Raw genomic sequence first — 10,699 nt, 5'->3', positions numbered from 1 at the left:
GATAGGCTGGGTGATCGGAATGTGTAGGCATCTGCATTTAGACTTGCCTTCTAGCTTAGTGGTGCTCAAAATTAAATCTGCATAGGAATTCTGACCCCAGAACTGAATATACAAAGTCATAAACACTGTACTTTGTGGGTGATTTTAATGGTAATTTTATTTATATGTAATTCATATATGATTTGTATGTTAGTTATTTATATATAATTTATATATAACATATAATTATTTACACACATATATTTTATATATATAGAGAGAGAGCAGGGGGCAGAAGGAGAGGGAGAGAGAGAATTTTAAGCAGGCCCACTGGGGAGCCAAGGTGGGGCTCCGTCTCCCGACCCTGAGAACATGACCTGAGCTGAACTCAAGAGTCCAACGCTTGCTTAACCGACTGAGCCACCCAGGTGCCTATAGATACAGATATATATATATTTTTTAAAAGATGATTTTATTTATTTTATTTTGCTATACTCACTGATTTTAGAACCTAAATCTCCACAAAATACAACTCCACTGTAGGTCGTCCCAGGCTCCGGGAGACTTTGCATGAGGGCTGGGGGAGTGTGCTGGGGACGGCGAGTCTGGTGTATGCGAAGAATGAGTGACGCTGAATACAGCACAGTGGTTTTCACACGGCTCACTGTTGCTGGGCTTAGGGAACTTAAGGGAACTTAAGACTTAAGGGAACAAAATGAGGGGAAATGAAGGGTCCCTTTCCTCTTGGAACCTGTGGGAACCCAGAATGGATGAGAAGACCAAGCCTTGGGATGCACCATCTCGCCTCTGTAGACGGACCGGAAGCGCATGAGAGTGTCACGATTGCGTGGTATTGGAAGCCTTGGCGGTGTTCCTTGCAACAAGAGAATGCAACGTCATGGGGATCCATGATAGGACATGAGGAATTTGGTAGCTGTTACATTGTAGGACGGGATATCTCTGAGGGGACTTCCGAGGTTAGAGGCAATTTACCAAAGTGGCTAAGAGGTCCGATTCCAGTGACCAACAGACTGGATTTATATCCCAGCTTTGCCATCTCATAATTCCGAGTTCTTGGGCAAGACCGTTACTGATCTAAGGCTCTGCTTAGACTCAGAGTAGATCATAATTTTATTGGGTTGTAAGGTGGTGGTGAAGACGAGAGCTAATATCCTTACAGCACCTGCACATATGGTAGTTATTACTATTATTTCTCTTGTTTGGGACACTTTTCATAAGGAGACATGAGTTAAGATTTTGAAGTGTTCATCTATCCACCTGTAATTTATTGTGTACGTGCTATGAGTTGAGCACCAGGCCAGGCTCTGGGGATATGGGAAGGCGGTGAGCCAGAAAGTAGGTATGGCTGAAGAAGAGCTATTTCATACAAGATGAGGTATCAGAATACTTGAATTAGATTGGGTTGTGACTGTGATTTGGAATAAAAAATTGCCACTATAAAATTGGACCTTACTGTTCAAGTGAATATTACACTTGAGCAAGATTCAGCGACATTAAACCTTCTGTCATAAAGACAGAGGTAATGGCTTTTTGTGGGCAGAGTAGTAGAAATGCTTCAATTGTTAAGTATTTATATAACCCTTTATATTTGCAATGTATGCACTTTATCATTTCCCAGAAGTTAATGTCTAGAAATATTTCCTAGTGGGAAGAGAATGTTCCCTGTAGGTTCTGGGCCATGCCTAGCTGTTCCTGAGTTTTTGGCCAATATGAAAGGGCACTCAGGAAGTCTGTATTAGAGAAGGGAGGCGAAGTTGGCTTTAAAGTAAAGGGAGGAGAGCTGACAGTCCCCTTGCTTTCTGAGTTACCCACCTCCAGCCCCAAATCTGAGGGTGTCCTGGAGTCCCTTGGAGATGCATCCAGCTCCTCTTGGTGCCCTGGACCCGGAGCTTGTTCCTGGGGCATGCCTGGCTCAGCTCCACTCCACCTCTTCTCTGTGTGATAACTCCTTCAGGGCTTTCTCCACTGTGGGGCACGGGGTGCAGGGCCATGAAGTGGCCCATAGGGCCCATGCTGCACGTGAGCAGAGACAACGGATTAGGATTCATGACACCTTGCAGGTCTGCTGAGGTTACGAATAATGAGACTGCTTATTTTTCCATGTGAAATTTCTACTTAATGAAAACCACCACTGTATTTTCAACTAAGAACAGAATTGATTATAGTAGTCCATTAGTCCTCCATTTGAATCCTAATTTCTTCCCAGGAATATGGTTTTGCTGTCTGGGTGTTACTTCTCTCTACCTCTCTGCTATATGTGAATAGTAATGAATACTGGAGTATCTCCACTTTCCAGCTCAAGGTACTCGACTGGGCCGAGCTTAGCTCTCTTGGTCAGGTGTAAGTGTGGTAGTGCTTCTAGATTTCTAATAGGTGATATAAAAGAATAGAAAAAGTCGTCTGCAAAAAGGCGAGGTCGCACTATATGTGATGTTACTGATAGTAAAGAGAAAAAGAAAACCAGTTACCATTTATTGAGTAATTATCACATTGTAGGCATAGAGTTAAGCATTTTACATGTATTATCTTTGTTTCAATCTTAAGGTAATACCAGGTGGAGAATATTGTTACTTTTATTTTGCAGATTATGGTGAGGAAACAGGCATGGAGAGAGTCGATCTCTTGCTCCAGGTCACATGGCTGGGCAACATTAGAGACAAGATCTGAACACAGAATGCCTCCCGGATATGCGTTTTTGACTACTAGGTGATGTGACCTCCCATAACACGATGAGATTTTAAACAGATGTGCCAGAGTGTGTACGTCCTGATAAGGATGGTGTCCCGCTAATTCTCACCGTGGAAGGTCACACAGTTACTTCCTTCAGCCAGGCAGCCACTGCTTGAAACATCTCTGAAACTTCTTTGAGGGAGTCCTTTTGAATGGTGACACATCTTTATTTTTTAAAGGGGGATTTGATCTTTGGAAATATCTACAGTAATTTAGAATTGAGTCTGATGGATAAGACAGGTCATGAAGATGGTTCTAATTTCTTATCTAAATAAGTGTGATTATAAAGCTTTGTATGAACTTAATTCCTTTGCGTACTTTACACACTGCTCTGAAGGCAGTTCTAGAAACATTTGGGTAATGGAAGCATGACCGAATATATATACATCCTTTGAGGTGATTACTTTGAAGGATGTCATCAGGACGTCCACGGAGTTTTGTTTCTTGATACTCACACCTCACATACGCATTTACACATGTATGGACTGAGTTGATGAGCGTGTTGAATCATCTTTAAACATTTCTGTGGTTTAAAAAATCATCTTTTCAAGAGCAGTGTGTTGTCTCAATGGCTATTTAAGTAGATTCCTTGCAAAATGTCCCATCTCTCAAGATGTCCTGCATCGTATGTATTGAATTCCCTTTTGACTTCTTCGTTCACATTACTTGTAACTTTTTCATTATGTAAATATAGAAAAATGATCCTGTACGTGCTTGCTGCTCTCTGCCCATTTCATATTCATAAGAAAGAGAAAAAGTTGGGGAGGAAGTGCTGAATGAGTGAACATTAATAGACTCACATATCAACCTATGTAAAAAATATATTTTTATGAAAATTGAAGTTACATGCTTTGAAGCACAGTACATTGGGGATGATGAAGCTTAAAGCAAAGTTTGAGTTCAGAATATATGAAATGAGAACACAATAATCCACAGTAGTACAAAAGTCGGAGGTGCGGTATGTCGAAGCCCAGGAGAGTTTGAGTTTTTTCCTTCAGGTAAACATTTCATGCTGTGACACGTTCAGAAAGTTCTGTGGTTGCCATGCTGTGGTGTGCGGGAGCCTGGGGACCCAGGCTCAGAAGAGCCTATGACGGAATTTTCAGGAATTCTGTGACAGTTGATGTCATTGCAGGTAGCTTGAAATCAGCCACCATGGGAGCATTTACACCACAGATGCTGACAGGCTACGAAGAGTGCGTTTCCCTCTCTGAGTGCGCGTTGTTCAACGTTCCTAGAGCACTGCTAGCTGGACGTGGGCTTCAGTTTTGCTTGTCTTCACCATCCATGGGGAAGAATTTTAGTTAATTAATTAATTACTTTAAAAATTTTATTTATTTATGTGACACAGAGAGAGAGTGTGCAAGTAAGGGGAACAGGCAGGCAGGGGGAGAGGGAGAAGAAGACTCCCTGCTGAGCAGGGAGCCGATGCAGGACTGGATCTCAGGTCGCGGGGATCATGACCTGAGCTGAAGGCAGAGGCTTCACCAGCTGAGCCACCCAGGCACTAACATACGCATTATCATGGCACTGACATATGCATAGTTCTCAGGACTTTCTTTCTTTCTTTTAATAATATTTTTTTATTATGTTAGTCCCCATACAGTACCTCCCTAGTTTTTGATGTAAAGTTCCATGATTCATTACTTGCGTATAACACCCAGTGCACCATGCCTTTCTGCCAAGGACCCGTGGATACAGGGGTTTCTTAAGTGAACAGAAAAGCAAACTGATTACTTCCCAGAACTTCCCAGGTGACACACTGTGTTCTGTGGCATTGTAAGAGAGTGCCATTGTGAATAAGCAAGTCCCTGAGATTTTCTAGAATTCTTACGTTCAGTGGAGAGAAAACACCACTTGCTGTCTTCACCCCAAGGAAGTAGCAAAGATTTATCAGGATAAAAGATTAAAAATTGGCTAGAAAGGAGTGATGCTCATTTGTATAAACCAGACACCAAGAAGCCTCATGACTTGATCTCTATACCTCACTTGTAGTTTGACTATGATGCAGTAAGAATTGTGGAATCCGTGGACCAGATCTCCTACCATTGACTGCACACCGTCTCCTTCAATGGAAGCCCCACGGGAGGCAGTGCCCTGTTCCCAGAATGGGTTTTGATCTTTTGGAGCTAACTTCGGAATCACTTTACAAAGCAAACAAGGAAAGTCATTTAATTATGTTAGAGTCCTAGCTCATCTTGTACTCAGAATGGTGTTACCTGACAAGATTATGCTTTTATTTATCAGGGCTGGTCTCAAATGACTTGGGACTGTTTTCAGAAGTTAAACCTATTAAAAGATAGAAAGTTGCTGTCACCAAAGATTGTTAAGAGGGGTGCGGGGGCGGGGGGGGGGGCGGGGGAGAAAAGAGGGACCAGACAATCTCATGCATTGTTTAAGAAGGTATAGATAATTGCCCTCCAAAGAGAGGGCAATTTGGAAATACTTATCAGTTATAAATGAACTTGACCTTTGACCCACAATTACACTTCTTGGAATTTATCTGACAGATACACTCCTAAAAGCACAGAAAGAATCTTGTGCAGAATATTTACTGCAACAGGACAAGATTAGAGGAAACATAAATATTCAACAATAGGAGACAGGTTGAGTAATTATGGAGCATTCATAAACCGGAATACGTTCCATCATTAGTGAGAATGAGGCAGGGCTGTATAAAGAACAGTGTCTAAGCTATTAGGTGGAAAAACCAGGTACAGAAGAGTATACTTCAACCTTTGTTAAAAAAGGATATACATATGTATTAATATTATAAGCTTATAAGCATTTATATCTTTCTACTTACCTGTATTATCTCATCTCTAGAAGGATTTGAAGAAACAAGGTAGCATACTGATTCTAGGGAAGGGAACCAGGAAACCAAGCAAAAAGTTCAGAAGGAGATAATTTTTCATCTGGCAATGTTTGAATTTTTAAACACACATTTTCATAAAACAAATAAAAAAGAATAAGTGTCAGGCTGAAGGTGATCCTTGTGCAATTCCTAAAAGTTTTAAACCGTGGAAGTACCACTGTTGAAACAAATACATTATAAGTGTGCTGTGAGCAGAGATTTGCCGCTTGGAGGGGGCCTAAAATGTGTAGGTTGCTTAAATATAAATATACTGACATGTTTGTTAAGGAAATGTTTCATTCCTTGAATCTCATTTGCAGAGGGATTCCACGCTGGCAGGAAGTTGCTAGAGACAAAGCTGTCACCCTTGCACCTTGAGGACTCCTCAAGGGTGGGGACCACACATGTTATTCACATGTAACCCTAGAATGGTGTCCGAATCTCAGAGTCCTTGGCTGCAAGCGATGTAAACCAACTCTAGCTAACTTACGTAGGAAAAGACCTTATAAAAAGAATGTTAGGCAGCTCACAGAATTCTCGGTGGGGCTAGAGAACCAGGCTTAGCAGTAGGTTGCAGGACAGTGCCCGAGTCCCTTGAGAGTGGGTTTCACTCTAGAGTGAGAAACACTCAAGACGCCTTCCTGCCAGTGTGGACACACTGACACACTCACACTGGACCCGAGATGAAGCTGAAGGCTCACATGACTTTGGTCCCATCCTATTGGTCAGAAATTAGTCACATGATTAACAGGGACCTGTATTACTTAATGCCGAATGGCCACGTACCTAGCTAAAACTTTGATGCTCTGTTATAATAAGAATGGAGGGGAGAATGGATACTGTGGGACAATTAACCGTCTGTCCCACAGAAAAATGACGTCATGCTGAACTCAAATAAAGGCTGGCAAGAGGACAGGTAAGAGCCATCTTGCATTTGGATCTCAAAACAAAGTCATTAGGCTTGAGTCAACTTGGACCTATGTTCCTAAGAATTATTGTTTTGCTGAAAATACAACAAAGCCATAAAAAAATAAGAAAACCGTTATTTATATATTTTTGATGTTGATTATTTTCTTGTGGTTTTTGCTGAACTGCTGAGTGTGGATCCATGCACAGGCATCTGTGAGTCTGCTGGCAGTTGGGATAAGGGAGGTACTGTCGTAGCGTTGTCCTACTGGAATGAGTGTTTTTAGGTTTGACAGTTGATCAGATTTGAGCACCTGAGTTTTCCTTTTCGGAGAGCGTCAGAACTCATTAGAGAGAATTTCCCATACTGCAAGACTGTTAGTGGGTTAGAAGAGCCCCAACTGTCAAACTCCTGGACCTGAAAGGTTGCTGGGTTTTTCTTTTTGGAGGGGAGGGACAAAGGGAGAGGGGGAGAAAAAATCTTAAGCAGACTCCATGCCCAGTGCAGAGCCTGACGTGCAGCTCTATCTCATGACCCTGAGATCATGACCTGAGCCGAAATCAAGAGCTGGATGCTCAATTGACTGAGCCACCCAGGTGCCCCAAGAAGTTAATATTTTTATGGTCTGAGTGTGAGAATTTTTTTGTGGGTGAAATCCTGTGTAAATTGAGAAGTGGGGGGTAGTGAGTCCCAGAGGATGCTTGAACTCCGGTAGAGACTCGTCTTTCTGAGGCTGAACAGTTTAGTTGTAGGAGCAGTCCGTGCCCGCAGGGTGGCATGGATACATCAAGGATCAAGTTGGAAGGTGCCTTAAGTAAGATCGTCCATCTCCAGAAGAAATTAAAAATAAAGGTTGTAACTTCCCTCAAATTCAGTGGCAGTCGTTTTTTTGGATTCAAGAGTTCTTAACCATTTGTGCACATCTAAAAGAGGGGGGGCCTCAAAAATTCCCATAAGAAATTAAGCCAATAGTTTTAATACTTCAATGTGTTAGCCCTTTAAGAAACGCTAGGTATTTCCAATGAGAGCTAAACTGTAAATGCTATTCTTTACCTTCTCAATTTATATCAAATAGGCTAAACAAAAGGGTCTGAGAATTTCTAGTGGAGTCTGAGGTTTGAGTGTTCATGTTCTGTTTTCGATATGCACATCCCAAAGGGTCTTATCCGACTCATAGTTGTTTTATTTCTTAATTTTTCCCGAAGTACTAAGAAAAATTCTGGTTTTCAAAAGTTACCATTCAAGGAACAGTACTAGCCACCGGGTATCCCTTCTCCGTCATTTTGTCTTATCGTCATTCTCTCCTTTGTTTGTTTATTGGGGATGCTGTCTTTTGTGTCTTTCCAAAAAAGACTCCGTTCTTGCCATTTCTTCTGCTTATTCCCTGAGCCCGTGGGTGCTTAAGGAATTTGCTTCTGCATCCTGTCATCCAGTCTCTCCTTCCACGGGGGTCCGTATGGTGATCATTGTGTTACCTGGTTTGGGTAAATGGATTTTTCTTTGGGGGGAAGGCATCGCTGTTACTCTTTCAATCTCCTTGTCTGTGTATATCTTTGTGTAGAGAACTGTGATTAAAACAATAGAATACGTATTGTAATTGCACTTCTTTCGGTAAGAGTGACCTTGCGCAGTACCTACAATGAACTGTAGCGAGGATACACGTGTGTCTGTAAATGACCGGGCTGAAGGTTAATTAATACCCAAGCAGCTAAAGATGGAATAGTTTGTCTTTTAGCCAAGCTAAGGCATTTTATGGTTCATAGATGGTTCTAAAAATAAAGATGCACAGTGAGTAGATACCAGCTGCAAAACCAACTCTTCTCTGATTGTCATTTGATGCTGGGCATTACTCCGGACAAGCTTGTCACCTGTCTATATTCACATGTTCCTTTTTCATTAAAAAAAATCTGTAGATAACCCTACTAACACGCAACCTACCTAGACTTAAGATTTCTGAGTCGCTTTGGATCCTCTATTGTTTGTCCTGTAATTCTGGTCGCCTGTCAGGTCTTGTCCATCCTTCCATTTAAGATCTATCTCATCTTGGCGGAGGACCTGTGCTTTCCTTTCTGTCTTTGCTCCACACCCTTGGTTCGAGGCCCAGTGGATTATTGCAATAATCTTCTGCTCATCTCCTTACGTTGGTCCCCATTGCTTCAATCCATCCTGTGCTTGACATTATTAATAGGCTCAGTCCTCCCAATATATTGTTTTCATCTAATTCTATGAACCCAGCTAAAAAAAGAAAACAAAAACCAAAACCCTCCCTGGGGTTCCTGAGAGGAAAAGTTCCAAACTTCTTGACCTAGTTTTTAAGATTTCATCTGACTCCAATTTATGTCTTTTTACTCCTCTTTTCACTTCTTTCACTTCTGCCGACATTGCCTCCCCAGTGCCCACCCTCCCGCCCCATCCTCCATGTTATTCAAGTCCTACCTGTTCTTCAAGGCACAACTTAGGTCTCATCCCTTGATAAAGACTTCCTTGTCCTTTCGGCCACACGACCAGGCCCTTCTCTGAGCTCAAAAGATGTTGAATGTTGGAACTGTCAGAGGCCTGAGTGGTTACTGTGTCCATTGGCTAGCCATGTGGTTCATTTCCCTATTATGGTCTTCTCCACTATCCGTGGGGCCAATATCATGATTTCTATTCTTAGCCTGGTTCCTGGCCCACAGTGCTTGGCATAATGATGAAATGAAAACGAGGCCCAGATCATTGGCAGCAGACCTGGACCAAGTCTTTGGGAGTTTTCCAGTTCATGTTGTTGTTCTCAGTATACAGGACTGGGGGAATCTCTCCCTTGTCTGGTTATTTAATAATTCTTGTTTAATCCTTCAGTAATCTTGAAATGTCTCTTAAATGCCCCTTCCTCTCCATTTCCACTCTTCAAAGATAAGGCACACCTTTTCCTTTTCATTTGTATCTCCTCAAACCCTAAGTCATAATAGACCAACTGTTGTGAGCTGAATTAATGGAAAAATCCTGGAGGCATCTGTACTTATGTATTATCTCTCAGTGAGAGCACCATCTTCGGAGAGAGCAAACCTATACTGAGTGCTCATCATAGTTGAGTGCTGGCATAGGTTTTTTTCCTTCCAATTCCCATTTCTGGTACATTATAATCTCAAATTTTCAGTTAAAACCGATTTTTTCAAATTTTTATTTAAATTCTAGTTAGTTAACATATGGTAAAATACTGTTTTCAGGAGTACAATTTAGTGACTTTTGAGTGTTGTCTGATTTATGCATTTCTATTGAGGGGACTGGTGCTCTGCTTTCTCCTCCCCAAAAAGAGATTGAATTTCATCTGCTGTCTGCCTTCTAGTTTGGGTAAATATTCAAGGTGGTAATTAGACTAGTATCCCCTACTCCTCATCCTGATGTTTGAACTTCTGGAATTAAAAGTCACCTAAGATTTTGGAAATGCGTCATGTTTCAGGTGGCATGGTTTAGAGTATGCTTTTTATATATTTTCCTGTAGAAAAGTTGTTTTCCCCACCCCTGTTGAGCCAGGAGGCAAATCTGTGGGACTCAAGTGTAACACTTTTAATAGGCAATCACTGTCATTCCATATTCAATGCACAACGATAGGGCGCCTGGTGCTGCCAGCCCTGCTGTAAATAACGGACCTTTACAATTGTACCTAAAATATACTGAGCTAATTTACTGGAGTGACAACTCCCATCTCTGTGGTATTAGAGCACTTTTAAGTGGCCAAAGTTCTGATTTGTTTGACTTGTTAAAAAGCACAAAACAGTTTTCACCCTGAGAAGGTGAAGGGGGCAGGATCTGAGTCACTCACAAATCATTTCAAGAATCCATTTCAGAAGGGAGGCAAGTTTTGATCTCATACCCTAAATGAACACTCCGAGACCTGTACGTTTCCACGGTCACCTTGGAAATGTTTTCAAAATGCTCCTTTCTGTCTGTTCTCACTGCTTCCCCCCTTCCAAGCCTCCTCACCAAAATGGCTGCAGAATCCCTCTGGTTGCCTTTTCTGACGCTGGCTCCCCACCCTCCATTTTGTGTAGCATTTCCTGGCCACATTCATCGCTCTTAAACACCTCATTCATCATGTCAGTGACAGTGCTTTCTTACAGAAAGTCAGAGTTTTTGGCCTGCGAATATGGACAAATTTGGCTGCTTTCCCCACCCTCAGAATCAGGTGTTTGTGAGTGTGGTGGGTCTTGCCTCCTACCCAACATCCC

At 41.9% G+C, this 10,699-nt stretch overlaps 1 long non-coding RNA gene across 2 annotated transcripts; it reads right to left on the bottom strand.

The window, feature by feature from the left end:
• Window positions 1–275: 275 nt before the first annotated feature.
• Window positions 276–9,059, bottom strand: LOC148107138 (uncharacterized). 2 transcript variants are annotated; one of them, XR_015723024.1, is made up of 4 exons: window positions 8,928–9,059; window positions 5,537–5,589; window positions 1,813–2,013; window positions 276–853 (listed from the first exon to the last, which is right to left on the bottom strand). It is a non-coding gene; the product is annotated as an uncharacterized LOC148107138 (long non-coding RNA). The 2 variants fall into 2 exon arrangements; XR_015723025.1 differs by lacking the exon at window positions 5,537–5,589.
• Window positions 9,060–10,699: the final 1,640 nt, after the last annotated feature.

This window comes from Ursus americanus, chromosome 35 (genome assembly GCF_024610735.1).
Source record: "Ursus americanus isolate L20-20 chromosome 35, mUrsAme1.1.p, whole genome shotgun sequence".
NCBI classification, from domain to species: Eukaryota; Metazoa; Chordata; class Mammalia; order Carnivora; family Ursidae; genus Ursus; species Ursus americanus.
Note: the sequence above shows the minus strand (reverse complement) of the source record. Positions and strands in the feature narration are given on the sequence as shown.